Below are 16,256 nucleotides of genomic sequence, written 5' to 3' on the forward strand. Positions count from 1 at the left end.
CAATGCCTGGAAACAAAAATATATACTAAAAGCATCCTGATTAGGAAATATATTTTTAAATTAATACATATTATTATGATTATTATTCTTATTATTTAGGATTTGGGGATTCTAAATCTTTTTTTTCTGCAGTTTACACTACATGTTTGCACTGATAAAAGCACTAAAATTTAAATACATTAAAATACAAAATGTCCTAAGTGTGAAAATGGCTGATGTCAAAAAAGAAAATGGTTTTGTTTCATGGTTGAGCTGTGACCCTGGAACTGGAGTGTGAGTTTAGTAAAGTATAATTTCTCTTCACTGTCAAACACAAAGTAAGTTTATTCATTTATTAATTTTCTGGAAACATTTCATTCAGTTCAGGGTGGTTGTAGTTCTAGAGCCCATCTGGTATCTTGAAGCACAAGGCAGGAACACATGGGGCACCATTCCATCACACTCACTCAGTCACTCACACAATATAAGACACACTTGAATGTTGCTAATAATATACACACTATGAAACAGCACTTACCAACATGTAATTTTGGATTGTGAGGGGGAAAAAAATCTGGAGGAAACCCATGCGGACACATGGAGAACACAACAAACTCCTCAAAGGCAGTGACCCTCAACCTCAAGACCCTGGAGCTGTGTGGCAGCAACTGCACATGTTGTCCCAGCTTGCAATTTTATCCCTAAAATGAAACCACACTAATTGACAGGGCTAATATTACAGTCTCAGAGTGAATACATACCAATTAAAGAAACATTATAACAAACTCAGAAAATATTAGTAACTATATTTATGAAAATGTAACATGTTTTATTTGCAGCAATGAAGACAAGAAATGCAGAGGTGTGGGAGAAAAGGGATAAATTCAGGCAAACATTTGTATGTACTACCATCACAGCCTACTCCATGTAGCAATTACTACACACTAATCACTTACAGCAGATGTGCTGTGAAGGAGGGGAGAGTGGGCTGTAGAAGAATAAAGAATTGAAGAAAGAATTAGTCTCTTGCAGAGCCATGTACAAATGATAGATTCTGTTCTGCTGACATCAGTAGCCACACACACAAACACCAGAACGCCTCTGCCTACAAACCCTAAAAATAACCACAAATTACAGAAAAGGGGAGCCATTAAATCTGGCATCTATTACAATATGTGTAATTATCAATCATGTCAAATATTTCTTATTTATCAGTTATTAAGTGAGACTTGTGTCCAACTTCTGATTCATCTAATCAGCTCATTCTCTCTTTTCTCTGAGAGAAATTATTGATTTTGAAAATCACTGCTAGCATGCTGTGTAATATATGAAAATTGTGTCTGAATGTCTTTATGGGGTCATTTAGAGGCCAAAATATGAATATTGCTATCTGCAACTAACATTTCTATGCATTGAAATACCACAAAAATATCATCAAGCTTTATCATGTGTGATGTTTAAAATGGTTCAGCAGATGTAGCCACACACACCATGCAATATGCGGTCCATGTGCAGGAGTGTTAGCATAAAATAAGATAATTAATGTTCCTCAGTGGGGAAATGCACAATGTTACAGCAGCAAAGGGACAGTAGAGTACACATTAAAGTACTCATCAAGTACTCAGTAAAGTAGCATGAGTATATTAGCATTATTTGTCTGCTAAATGACCTACTAATTCAGACGATCCAGTGAGGTGTGGGGAATACGCACATAGGGCAAACTGTACTGGGTTAAGATCATTGTTGCCATTCTTTTTTTCCTCATAGTGAATCTGCTTAGCTTGGGATTTCCAGTTATAGGCACGATTCAGACTACAGAACGACATATACATTTAATTAACAATGATCACTTTACTATAATGATTGAAATGGATGTGTTTTAGAGCAGACACAGTATGGGTTTGGCACAGTGCCAATGTTGTGGACCTGCGCTGTGGATGAAGTGAGGCCTGTGATGTTTTGTTTTCTGCAGCTTCATAGCTTTTTGTGACTACTGTGCCAAGTATGCTAGAAGATTTAAAACAACTGATGTTTGAAATGGCATTTGTATAATCATCATGTGGTTTAGCTAAACTCAGCACTTTGACCAACATTACCATTGTGGTATTTTAAATCCCAAAGACTTGTGCACTGTGACAAAACAATGAAAGTGCAAACGGCTTCTGTGGTACAGGACATGGTATAGATGTACATAGAAATTATTTGTCACACCTGACAGCACTTTTACGCTCTTGTGCGCACACAAACCCACACACACAAACAGGACAGAGGAATGTATGCCTGTGCTTCTCAGTGATTACCTCTCCACAGGGATGGCTCATTGGGATTCTAGTCTAGGCACCTCTCATGTTGGACCAGCGTACTACACACACACACACACACGCACACACACGCACGCACGCACGCACACACACACACACACACTGGTGTCCGTCACAGCCTCCGTCACCATGGAAACAACCTATTTCCTAGTGGTTAAGGGCTGCTTCTTCTAAACCACGAAGGACTAAACCAAGTCAAAGCACAGAGGAGCTGAGGGGAGTTCATAAAAATAATTCTGGCCTCCTTGTTATTTAAAACGATACAGCTAAGCCACTCAAGTACATAGATTTGAAAGCTGTCCATAAACAAATGATTTCCCTTAACTACACTGGCTACAGTGCATACAAAGCTCCTAGGAACTGACATATAGTAGCTCAGTGATTTATGTGCTCCAAAGCAGAACCAAGAGACTGGGAATATGCCTTCCACTGAACTACACTGAAAAACTTTGCTTAAAAGAGATTCTTAATGAAGGAAGACAGCATTGGCAGAATGACATTAGGCACAAACACTCTTGTTCTGAGCACATTAATTAGCTCCACTTGATTTGGCAGGACTGATATGATAATGACCACATTAACCTGAATTACACTGATCAGTAAATGAGGGCCAATCTGGCATATTGGACATCAGCGGGCAGTGCACGATCATGAGGGAACTGAGCATCATCATGATTATGTTGACCTAATATGATAAGACATTTACTCCAAGACATTCAGATCAAACTGCATCATATACTGTATCTCCACTTACTGTTCAATGGCTCTGTCTGAATGTTTTATCAAGTCTTTTAATGCACATTATGAGTGCTGGTGCGCCGCTCTGCTGGCTACCAAGAGCAAGAAAGAAGGGAATACTTTCTACTTTTTCCAAAGGTTTAATTTTTTCAAAGATGTTCAATGTTAGAGGTCATTTTCAGGTTTTCACAATCCAGATATCTCAGTGACCGATTGAGCGTGACTCCCATTTGACTCCATTTAGGCTAAAGGTAGGGATGTCTGGAGGTTGTTGGTTCGATTCCCGCTCCGGGTGACTGTCTGTGAGGAGTTGGTGTGTTCTCCCCGTGTCAGCGTGGGTTTCCTCCGGGTGCTCCGGTTTCCTCCCACAGTCCAAAAACACATCTGTGAGTGTGTAAGTGAGTGAATATGTGAGTGTGTGTGTGTGTGTGTGTGTTGCCCTATGAAGGACTGGCGCCCCCTCCAGGGTGTATTCCTGCCTTGCGCCCAGTGATTCCAGGTAGGCTCTGGACCCACTGCAACCCTGAACTGGATAAGTGGTTAAAGATAATGAATGAATGAAAAAGGGATAGGGCTGAGAGGGAGGGCTATATAACCCTTGAAGCTGAGATTTTTCAGGGGCACACTTCAAACAAGATGGCTGTGCAAGCAGCCAAATAAAGACACAAATGCCTGTATTTTCCTCCTTTAAATCTATGAGTTAGTAGTGGGTATTAATATATGATTGTGGAAAGCTTTTGAAAACATGATGCCCTAAATATAACTATGTTAATGTTTAGAAGCTCTAATATTGCTGCAGACCAGCAGCAGAGCACCACTGAAGTATCTTTGATTTATGGGGTCATTAAGAGGCCAATATATGAATATTGCTATCTGCAAGATAACATTGCTATGCACTGAAATACCACAAACAGATCAGCAAAATTTATCATATGTGATGTTTAATATGATTTAGCATATGTAGCCAACAGTTTGAATAACTAGTATTTATATATAATAGTGAAATTAAATCACACACCATGCAATATGTTGTCCATGTGCAGGAGTGTTAACATGTGTAGCATGAGTATATTAATGAGTAAATGCTAAATGACCTACTAAAAGGTGCAGAATAAGCAGCTGAATTCAGGTTCATATCACGATGACTTAAGAGTTGGTATTAATATATTATTGCGTAAAGCATGATGCCCTAAATTTAAATGTTAAAGTACAGAAGCTCTAATGTTGCTGCACGGTACCTTCATACTGTCTCAAAATATTATCATGGTATATGGTATTACCGTGGGGAGGTGGTGCTCTGTCAGACTTCATTGTCTGTGAGCACAAAGTCGAGTGAATTTAGCTAAACACGTGTGTCGACACACCGACACACGTGTTGACACACCGACACACGTGTTGACAATAAAACACCGTTTCTGAGAGAGAGTGATTTTCAGTGACTGGTGCTGAAGGAACAGAAAAGTTCGAAAATAAGCGAAATAAGAAGGTTCTAGACTGTTTAGAAGCACAGGTGGTGCTAATAAGCACTTGTGCTTTAGCACACCACAGCAGATTTTTCAGCAAACTGAGGCCCAAAACACACATATTTCAAGAATAAAGCCATATACCTATGAGCACAAAGTCAAGTGAAGAATTTTTTGAGAATTTTGACTTTCTTCTTATCTTTTAACCCAAACTCAGCGCTAAATTTACAACTGCAGTGGTCTACGGGGTTTGTGTTTTTCTCCACCCATTTTTAGACCATTACAACAGCAGTCAATGAGCTCCCACAGCCTTTCCCTGTGACTCTCTTAAATGCACATGAACATTTTTAGTTTTTAAAGACGCAGAACAGAAATTAGACACATGCCATAAATACCTCCCTCATTTTGAGATACCGCGGTTTACAGTATTATCGTTAATACTGCCCAACCCTACTATGAAGCATTACTCCACATCTCAGAATTTCAATGTTCAAGCATATACTTTTCATTCTCTCAGTAACAGAGGCATTGGCAGTTTCTTGACAGCCACTCATTCTTTCAGACCCACTACACTGAATTGTCTTCTCATGGAAGGATGAAAAGAAAGAGCAGTGGATTTTTTTTCAGTTGTTTATTCATTTGTTGTCTTTGATGTTCACCTTCTTTTTACAAGTAGGTTTTAAATTTTAAATATAATTTCCTTAATTATATCTTCTGAAAAAGTAATAGCTGCTATTTAATGAGTGTGGAAATAAAATCAACTAGGGGTAGTTTCTTTTTTTTTTTCTTTTTCTTTTTTTTTTGTGGAATACAAAGAAACCACACCAACATGCCTGCTGCTAATAGCACCGTAATTAGGTTACACAACAAAAGTGATGATGCTACATAAGAACAGTGTGGAGGAGGTTATGTGGTAGTGGAAAAACCTACTACCTGCCAGCAAAACATGGAAGACTGTGTCTGAGCAGCGCAGTGGTAATCTCCCACTAATCCTCTGTGATGGGGCAAGTGCAGACACTGTTAAGACTGTGTTTCAAAATAAGTGTTGACAAAAGCCCTCTCATTTACTACAGTTATCCTTACTTTATACATTTCTGTTTTAATATTTTTTAAGCTGCATAGATTGTATTAATTTTATTAATTTTTCACTTTAGATAAATGTACTGTAGTATTGAATTTACATGCAGAAAAATTTTACCCTGAGTCTGCTATGCTTTGTCCTAAATGTCCTCATGTATTAACAAAAATGAAGCATGTGTTTTAGTAACACCACTACCGCCATTCTAGGCACCTTATTATCAGAATTTAGTATTAGTTTTCCCCAGGTCCCTTTATGAACTTTGTACTATTCCTAGTCATAAATCTTTTTTACATGACCCTACTGTTTATTCTTTAGAATTATGCATGATGTTCTTTGTTATAATTCCTTTGATGATAATAATACATTTATATTAGTTCTGTCATGTCTTTTTTACATTACCCTTTTCCAACTTCTCTCTATTCTTTAGCATTACAAATGTTGCTGCTTGTTATAATTCCTTTGAAAATAATACATGTAAATTTGTCCTGTTATTACTAGTTGCCCTATATTTTGGCTTGCTTAGATGTAAACCTGGGCAAAAACTTTTCTTTTAATTGGGGCTGGGCTAAACAGCTGAAGATGGAACAGGTGTATATATGTAAATGTATAGATTTTTTATGACATAACAAAAAATAATAATAATAATTAAAAAAATAAATAAATAAAAGTAAATTTTGATAATGGACCACATTGTTAATAGTACATTTTAAAACTTGAAAGTGTTTATATTCTGCATCAAATGCTTGAAAGAAGAAAGAACATTGTCCATGATAAGAGCTCTTACTGGATAAGACCTATTGGGTTGAATATAGTCAAATTCCAAGCATTCGACGTCTCTGTTAAATACAAAAATCAAATGCAATACAAGTGTTATTTTTAACAGTGATAACTGGAGAAGAGAGCATGTTGACCTTGAATCCTTGTCTCTTATTTTATCATTTTAAATGCAGCATTTTATTTTCTTTTGAAGGTAAAAATTGAAATGCACTATTATATATTGCAACAGAATTGTAACATAACTTGTGTTTGTCCTTCCAAAGCTCTTCTGAGTGTCCTGCATACAGAGGGAGGGAGATCACGTCGACTGCATCCCATAACTTCATTTCCAAACTGCAGGTGGAGATGGCTTGCAGCGCAGCAGGAGATTAAGGAGGCTGGATGAGCTCAGCTGGAGTTCCCTATAACTGTATGAGAACTGTGGAAGCACAATGCACATCAACACAACTTCCATTTGGTTGCTTTTGTGTCAGTTTTAGAAGCTCCAGTGCACAGCACACAGATACATGAGGCATCAAACTTCACACTAACATGGAATGTGAGACCAGGCATATTTTTGTCTATTGAAATTGATGCTAATATAGTGTTACTGGACAGTGCAGCATGCTTTGAAGAGACAAATAACTGAGAGCATTGCTGCCTCATCCTGCCACCCCTGGGATCCCTTGTCACTTACATTTTTCCAAAATGCTGGTAAATTCACTGGAGAGGTTTGCAAGCTTGGAGGAGACACTAACAGCCAATCCTGTTTTATATAAGTAATGGATGAGAGAGCCATTCTAACAACCCAGAGAGAGTGAGGATAATTATATTCTCTTGGATTTCTGGCCACAGACGGCTGTGATTTCACTACAGATAAAATTCAGGTACTTTACATATTTTCAGGAGAATCCATCTTGAATACCATAAACTAGTACTCTCATTTGGGCGGCACAGTGGTGCAGCTGGTAATGCCACAGTCGCACAGTTTCAGGGACCTGAAGGTTGTGGGTTCAACTGTCTGTGAGGAGTTTGGTGTGTTCTCCCCATGTCTGTGTGTGTGTCCTCCGCATGCTCCTCCCACAGTCCAAAAACACATGTTGGTAGGTGGATTGTCGACTCAAAAGTGTCCATACGAGGGAGTGTGTGAGTGTGTGTTGCCCTGCAAAGGGCTGGTGCCCTCCAGGGTGTATTCCCGCCTTGCGCCCAATGATTCTGGGTAGGCTCTGGACCCACCACAACCCTGAACTGGAGAAGCGGTTACAGGCAATTAATGAATTAAGTTTCAGAATTTAATTTCTGGTTATTTTATCTTGAGGCCTGGTTTATTATTTATTAGATTATTATTGTATATTTATAATTTAACCTGAAAGCAAGCATTGACTTTTTACATGAAAATAAAGTTTTTGCTAAACAAAAAATGTACATATAATAAATATATAATTTGGATTACTGAAAATACTACAAGGAATACACTGCCATACAATTCTGTGCTTTATTCTTATATTTAGCCTGTGAAATGTTTAGGACATCTTTTCTGACTACATAGGAAAAATGACCCAGATACTGTGCTCTTCTGAGGAATGAATGAACTCTACAGTGATATGTGGTATGGGGCAAACTGGCGATTGTTGTTGTACAATCAGGACATTGTTGCTGTGCTGGACTCTTTGTTAACAGATGCATGTCTGCCATGTCTTTGACATGACTAATGGAACAACATGTGATTAATGGTAAATCTTAGAGCTACTAGTATTGTATGGACTAATCTGCAACATTCTGTTTGTGGTATATACTGTATTTAAAAAAATATTTTACTGAAGTATTGTTATTGCAGGACATTGTAGGAACAGCTGAAGAACTACACTGAATTTCTTAATGAGTACATTTAGGAGAGTGTATTTTGTACTCAACCAAAAAGTTTATCATCACTGTCCAAAAAACTGTGTATGCTTCAAAACTCCTGCCAGGGGTAATAGTACACATGTCCATCATTCAGCAGGGTGCATGTAAGGGGTTAAAAAGAGGTTACAGTTTGTTTGAAAACAGTGTTTTGAAAAGATCTGGTGCATGTGAAATTCAATCAGGGGACACTAATCAGAGTGTGAAAGACTGAAATCTCTCTTCGCTGTTTCTCTCTACATCCATTCTAAACCTTTCGGAGTGATAGAATTGCTCTGTCCCTATGGTTACTGTCATGCTGATTTGGTGCTTTAACTGCCCTAATTATTATACTTGAGTAACAACAAACAAGAATAAATCAGAGCAGTGGGCAGATGTTAGGGGAGTGTTTCTGCTGCAGTGAATTTCCTCTGCCACTCTTCTCACTATGGAGACTTAAGGAAGAACTGGCAGATGCACTTGGGCTTGCACATCATTAGGAGGTTGATGATAATGAAGATGATGATGGAACATTATCAGTGGTCTTAAACATGCATCATGTTTTGTTGCTAACTGAAATGTGCTGTCATTGCAGAAGATATGAAAAGGCTCATGATATAGAACTGATGTTATGGATCAGGGCAGCACAGTGGTGCAGCAGGTAGTGTCACAGTCACACAGCTCCAGGGGCGTGGAGGTTGTGGGTTCGAGTCCCGCTCCGGGTGTGTTCTCCCTGTGTCCGCATGGGTTTCCGCAGGGTGCTCCGGTTTCCTCCCACAGTCCAAAAACACACGTTGGTAGGTGGATTGGCGACTCGAAAGTGTCCGTAGGTGTGAGTGAAAGTGTGTGTGTCTGTGTTGCCCTGTGAAGGACTGGCGCCCCCTCCAGGGTGTATTCCCGCCTTGCGCCCGATGATTCCAGGTAGGCTCTGGACCCCCCGCGACCCTAAATTGGATAAGCGGTTACAGATAATGGATGGATGGATGGATGAAATGTGCTGTCATTGCAGAAGATATGAAAAGGCTCATGATATAGAACTGATGTTATGGATCAGGGCAGCACAGTGGTGCAGCAGGTAGTGTCACAGTCACACAGCTCCAGGGGCGTGGAGGTTGTGGGTTCGAGTCCCGCTCCGGGTGTGTTCTCCCTGTGTCCGCATGGGTTTCCGCAGGGTGCTCCGGTTTCCTCCCACAGTCCAAAAACACACGTTGGTAGGTGGATTGGCGACTCAAAAAGTGTATGTGTGTGACCCTGTGAAGGACTGGTGCCCCCTCTAGGGTGTATTTTCACCTTGCACCCAATGATTCCAGGTAGACTCTGAACCCACCGCGACCCTGAACTGGATGAATGGTTACAGATAATGAATGAATGAATATTATGCATCATTCAGTGTTCATTGTCATGTCGATGGAGTTCTCCATTAGGATCTCCAGGTCTCTATGTGGAAAGTGAATTCAGTAATTGAATACTGCTGATATCTTGCCCACTGATAAGTAAACATCTTCATTTGTATGTATTAGCAGCTTAAAACTAGATCCTGAATTGTTCCCCCATACACAACACTGTTATACACCAACCAGCAACTCAAAGTGCAGTCTAAAACTGCCAATATCTCTTAAACACACAGGCAAAGGTTTCATAGATTCCCTTTAGAAAAGACTCACAATATATTAGAATGGTTTGTGTGGGATGTATGGTGATGTATGATGTATAGATTGATGACATAACTTCAGAAGCCTGTGGAGTTTGCAAAGGGGTAATGTAATAAATTGTTATTAATATCTGAGTTGGGTGAGTTGTATGTAATGTGTTGGAGAGAGAGAGAGAGAGAGAGAGAGAGAGTGGGCAAGGAGAATAAAATATGAAGATAATGAAAAGACTGATGATAAGTCAGACTGAGCATATGCCAATGAAACAGACAGAAGTCTGCCTGTACTGTTTGGTAACATAATGAATCCCAGACTGGTGTCTAAGTAGAGCTCTGTACACCATAGCAATATTGATGAGGGCTGAGAAAGGCTATCAGCAACAGTATAAAGCAGGTTCTCTCTATAGAGAAAACCTCATTTTATGTGAGAATGAGATGGTAGAGCTGATATATAGACTGAACATTGCCTGTAAAAAAATGCTTTATGTATGTACAGGCTGAAAGTGCTGAAACTCCAAAAAGGCTTTGATGTGAGCGTTGGCTGAGAAAATGGCCGGGGCAGTAATAACTCAGAGATACCAGATGCAGCATCTCAATAGATTTAGAAGGTAATGAGGTGGAAAATACAGCAGGAGAAGCCCTAACTTTGTTCTACTGCTGAACTGAAGCTGGCTGCCTCCGTCCTGAGCCCTTTGAGGGAACAGGAAAGTTATGACTAATGAAGGAGCAGTTCATTACAGGAGGGGAGGGGCATGAAAGAGAGAAGGATGCCTTTGAAGAAGCAGTTGTGCAAAAAGGATTAGCAGTCTGAAATTTTTACATTCATTCTGCTCATGGCCTGCAGAAGCAGGGACTGGACCGAAAATGTAGATGCCCCTGATAAGCCGACAGGAGATTGGCTGGATGGAGGTTTTAGAGGTTTGTTCATCAATACAAAGACACGAAAAAATATTGTTGCTTGTTTTCAATATTCCTTTGTTTAACCTTTCAAACACGTGAGCAGTATTTTACAGTTTACTTTAGAAGATAATGTTTCCATTTTGTAAATAATGTTTGTGTCCAGTGAATAATGAGAACAATTGTTTACTGTAATACCTTGCTTTACGAGTTTAATTCATTCTGTGACTGAGCTCGTAATTCAATTTGCTCATATATCAAATTTAAATTCCGCATTAAAATGCTATTAATCCGTTCCAGCCCCCCCAAAACCACACCAATTTTTTTACCTGTTTTTAAATAAGAAAATGTATAATGTATATATATAAATAACAAAAAATTCATACAAAATAATAATACATAATTAAGAGAATGTAAATAAATAAACTGGTTTTATTAAGTGTATTTACCTTGAAGATCAAACAAAGATGATGGCAGAGGTGGAGGAGAGTGGCGGAGGAGGTTGGAGGAGTCTTTCCTTTCATGCTCTATCGCTTAGTTTACTCGCTACATTGTTAATGCTACAATGCTATAAAAAAACAGCAATACAACTGAGATTTTTGATAAGTGAGCTATAAGCTTTAAACAGGGGTGTCTTGGGTAATTGCCTCAGCAGCAAATTTCTTTGATGAAGTTCAGATTAAGCAAATCCACAAGGATCTAAGAAAACAGAGAGCTGTAGTTCTCCGTGTTTCAACTCTGACCTGCTGCTCTCAGCACCGCCGCAAAACAAACTGCTGTAGGTGGGAGTTTGACACCATTGGCTGCACACTGAATGATGGACAGATAACTCTGGCTGCTGATTGGCTAAATAAATGTGACTACCAATGAAAATCGTGTTCTCTGTTTAGGGGCTGTGCAGAATCTGCTCCTCACTCCCTCCTCACTCTAATGATGTCCATGCAACAAGATAACTAAGTGAACTGAACGCTCGCTTGCTCGTTTCTCAGATATCGGCTCGCATCATGAAGCAAAAAAATCAACCGAGCAAAAGCTCGTATCTCTGAAAATTCGTAAGTTGATTCACTCGTAAGTCAAGGGTTCACTGTATTTTTAATAGAGCATTGGTAGAATTTTAGTTTGGTGTGTTCTTCCCGTGTACGCGTGGGTTTCCTCTCACAGTCCAAAATCACAAAAAAGTGAACGTGTGGGTGTGTACCCTGCGAGAGACTGGCGCCATCTCCAGGGTGTGTTCCCGCCTTGTGCTCAGTAATTCCAGGTAGGCTCCGTACCCACCGTGACCCTGAACTGGTATGTGGTTTCAGACAATGAATGGTAGCATTGTATATCAGAGTGGTAGAACGAGCCATGTTTTTAAAGCAGATAGCATGCAAAACTACTAACTCTATCTAAGAGCAAAAATGTATTTACAGAAAACTGTGTTTGCCTTCCTTTGATTGAAGTTTAGCAATAGGCTGGAAGAATGGTAATGTTTTTTTACAGTGAAGGTATGCACATGATGATATCTCACAGTTGATTAGAGAATGATATGAGGAGACTATTCTGCAAAGAAACGATAAGTGGAATGTACCTGTACATTTGTCATCCATGATAACAATCATGCTCTAGGCTTCTATTCACCCATACTGTTGCTTTAGAATGAAGGCATTTCCTGTTGACTTGCCCATGTGGTTTCTGAAAACTTAAGATAACTGTGCAGCAGACTTACTTACTTAGAGTTACTTACACTGGGCTCTCATGTGGTGCTGTAGTCAAAGAATATACACGTTATTGACATTGCTTGTGCTTAGGGGAGTCCTAGCTAGTTATCAGGTGGAATGATGACTTTGATTGAAGACTAGCAAAAAAAGGTGCGTAAAAGCTTAACCTTACATAAATTAATTGGAAAATTAATTAGTTGCGATGTTTAATGTGAATAATTAGATACAGAAGTAAATGGCATGAATTGAAGAGGAATGACAGTAATTCTGAAATGAATTGAGCTTTAAAAATGACCTGCTATATTGCTTTCCATTACGCACTACTTCAGATGGCACTAAATTAATTCAGGGGGTTATCTACTTTAAGTTTGTGGTGATTATGCTATTGTTCAGAATCTTTTATTGTATATCACATGAAAATGTCAACATATCACATTGTGAATGACACTACACTGAACACAGTAAAAGGAAGTGAGTGTACTAAGTAATAAAGCAGGAGGACAGAGACTTTGAAGATAAAAATACAAGAGCAGCCATCCAAATCACTTTTATGTACCATTGCTTTGAAAGTGGCTGAGGCTGGTTTACAAAGTATGCATAACATTAATTATATCCGGTGTTATGCATTATGCCATTTGAGACTCATTGTAATTTACAGATTTTGACAGATTGTGTAGTATGCTAGTATGCAGTCTTGGTTGCAGCACTATGTCTTTTAATGTGGAACAGTATGTTTGATGGAATTCCAATACAGACTGTTGTTTATTTTCACTGTTCACTGTTTGAATTACCATAGAAACTCAATTGTAATTTGAGCTGTTGGTTTTGTAGCACTTTTGGTTATACAATTAGCCGTCTAGACACCTTTTAGTTGTCTAAAAATAATAATAATAATAATAACCCACATTGATACAGATTTGGAGGTTTTTAGACAACTGAGAGAACTCCAAATGTTGAAAACCACGAACTGCTATGAGGACAGAAAAGGAGAGAACGCCCAGAATACCGGAAGTGGCGTTGTAAACCAATTAAACCAGTTCTTTTATTATAATCATAAATGTCACCTTTAACGCCATAAAGTGGCGTATATGTACTTCTAAACCTAGCCTCAATTCTATGCTCAGATCTGTTTTGCAATTAGGCCTTCTTATAAACACATTTAACCAGGTAAATCGCTTGATTTTCATCGAGGAATGTATTTAGGTACAAAATTAATAACATTTATAACTTTCTTGAATGAATATTCAGAGTTTATAAGTGGATCCCAGAAACACCGTCACGTGAGTTGTACTGAGCGGACTGTAATGCTATTTCCTTTAGCCTAAGCCTGAAGAGGCGATAAACGGATAACGGCTGACTTCTCAGCGCCCGCTGCTGGCCGGTAGCGTCTTTCCTACACAGAGCCCAGAGCTCGGAAACGGCGACGAAAGAGTGAAAGGCGGAGAGAGAGCACAGGACCGCTACCTTTAGAAGAAGCATCATCTCGGAGCTTCAAGCGGCATGCTTGCAGTAAGCGGTAAACAATAGCGAGGAGGCTCGTGTGGCTTTGCGAGCGGTGAACGCCGGCTCCTTTCTCAGGTAAAAAACCGTCGGCTTCCATTTCTGTTTTCGTTGAGAATTAATGTTGTAGGTTGGCCGAGCGACTGCTGTGTGATTGTGAACTACAGACGCCTTGTAAATGCAAGTCGGTAGCTTTTCTGAATGTAGGGAAATAAGGTGTCTGTCTTCTTTCTGTGTTGAATTTTCAATGGCAGCGCATTTGGCAACGAGCATTGTTTCGCGTTTTCCCATAATCACAGCCCTGCATTGATTCGGTTTGGATTGGCTTTAAACAATGCAGCCTGTCGCTTCCGAACACAGGAGCCATAGCTCATGGCATTGGACTTCAAAAGAATGACCTGGCTTTGTACTACATTTATAAAACGAACAGCAGGATTCAGATACGTTAGCTCCGCTCCGTTACACTCCTGAAGCCTGGTTTATGTGCACGACTGATTGGGATAGTAAGCTGATGCAGACCACTTCAAGTTGTTCCTCTGGAACTCATTCTTGGAGACAGCGAGTCACTCCACATGGCGTGCTGCAGTTTTCTACTGTTTGGGACAAGCTTCTGAGCCGCCTCCTCATTGTTTAGTGTGTAGAAGTTGTCTGGTATTTGTTTAGATAATTACTTGTGTGTCTTTTATTAGAGCAAAAAAGCTATTCTAAATTGTTGTACACTTCATTAAACGACTCAAATCCGTTTACCTCTGAAGTACTCATGGGCTTTAACGTGTTTTTGAAATGGTTTTCTGATGAAAAGGCCTCTCACGCATCTGCAGAATTTCCTCACTTTTAACAAAACGCGTAAATATGTTAACCCAAGTTGTATTACGGATTATTTATTTGTTTGTATTTTTCATTTTTGTAAATTTAGTAGCTGGTAGCAATATAACCCCCACACATTCATGCTGGTGTTTTAACAGTATTTTTAACTTGGAGTGTTTTTGGATAATGCATCTATAAAGTGGCCCAATCTGAACAAATGTCATTAAATTATGAACCGTACCAGAGACTAATACGTGGGCATATGTAAAGCAATGATTCCTGTTTTCAGTACATAAAACCCTGCAAATGGCATAAGTGGACTGTGGGGGAACATTCAGTGCACTACATTTTAATGAAAAGACTACTGCTTCCTTTGTGGTGTAAACAAACTATATAAAACATGCTGAATCCAAATAAATAACTAATAAATACAGACAGCACTCATATTTCTGATTGTTTATCTCACATAATAATGCGAATGGGTTTTGGCAAATAGGCTTCATCAGTGTAGTCTGTCCTTTTTATGGAAAATATGACTTAAATGTACCAAATAGGCTCTTTAAAATATGTCTAAAAAGATAATCATTCAGGGAGGCAGTGTGTCATGCTTTAGAAAGATGATGCAAGCTAAGCATTACACACCAGAAATATACTATTTATCAGTAGCTGGCAGGTCATACAGTAACAGTCTTTACATTATCACAGAACAATTTGTCATGCTGATATTCATTCACGGTTATATCTGACTTATCTCTGCTGGTCTGTGTGAGATTCCTTGTTCTACACTCACTTAAATTTTGCCAACATTATATTCCATATGGAACGTTGGCATGGCCTAATTCTGTCTCATCAAAATGCTAAAGCTCTGTTCATGTAGAAACAAAAGGCTACACATGCACTAAATGTCTCACTCTTCATGCTGCATCACAGCATATTCACTATTGGGGACAAGTTCAAACAAGTTTACAAGGTGAACCCTGCTGCTGAGGCACACAGCTTTTCTCACAAAGTGAAAAGTTCCTCCATACTCGCCTTTGATGTCTAGATCTTTCTCTAGAGAACGTTCTATCGAGGGAGGGACAGGAAAGGAACAGTCTGAGGGCAAATGGTGGGCTATTTGTTTTATTCTGCCCTTGTGTACTTGGGTCTAATTACTGCCAGAAGTGTATTTGTGCTGTGAGCTGAGGGAAGCATTGTCTGTCTGTATTCAGAATGGCCAAATGGGGCCTATGCCTGCCTGAGTTTCGTATCAGATGGTTAGATAGAAGTGCCCAGAATTTCAGAATTTTTAAGAGAGATTTTTTTTATTATTATTTTAATCAGTATATGGGACGATGAACAGATCGTTCCAAAGCTTAGTTTGTTTCAGAATAGCTTCAGTAAGTCATTAATTTTCTAATATCTTTTTAAGAGGTTTGTATGCAAGTAGAGGTATAAATTTTAAATCCTAAGACTTTGTTACTAAGATTTCTGTGATATTTGTGA

At 39.1% G+C, this 16,256-nt stretch overlaps 1 protein-coding gene across 1 annotated transcript in view; it reads left to right on the plus strand.

The window, feature by feature from the left end:
* Positions 1-13,549: 13,549 nt before the first annotated feature.
* The window catches only part of st6gal2a (ST6 beta-galactosamide alpha-2,6-sialyltranferase 2a), a 62,653-nt gene continuing 59,946 nt past the window's right edge, over positions 13,550-16,256 (plus strand). The window contains exons 1-2 of the mRNA XM_066686145.1: positions 13,550-13,631; positions 13,785-14,042. The gene's annotated coding sequence lies outside the window, so the exon portion shown is untranslated. The remainder of the gene's footprint in view (positions 13,632-13,784; positions 14,043-16,256) is intronic.

The sequence above is a fragment of the Hoplias malabaricus genome, chromosome 12 (assembly GCF_029633855.1).
Source record: "Hoplias malabaricus isolate fHopMal1 chromosome 12, fHopMal1.hap1, whole genome shotgun sequence".
NCBI classification, from domain to species: domain Eukaryota; kingdom Metazoa; phylum Chordata; class Actinopteri; order Characiformes; family Erythrinidae; genus Hoplias; species Hoplias malabaricus.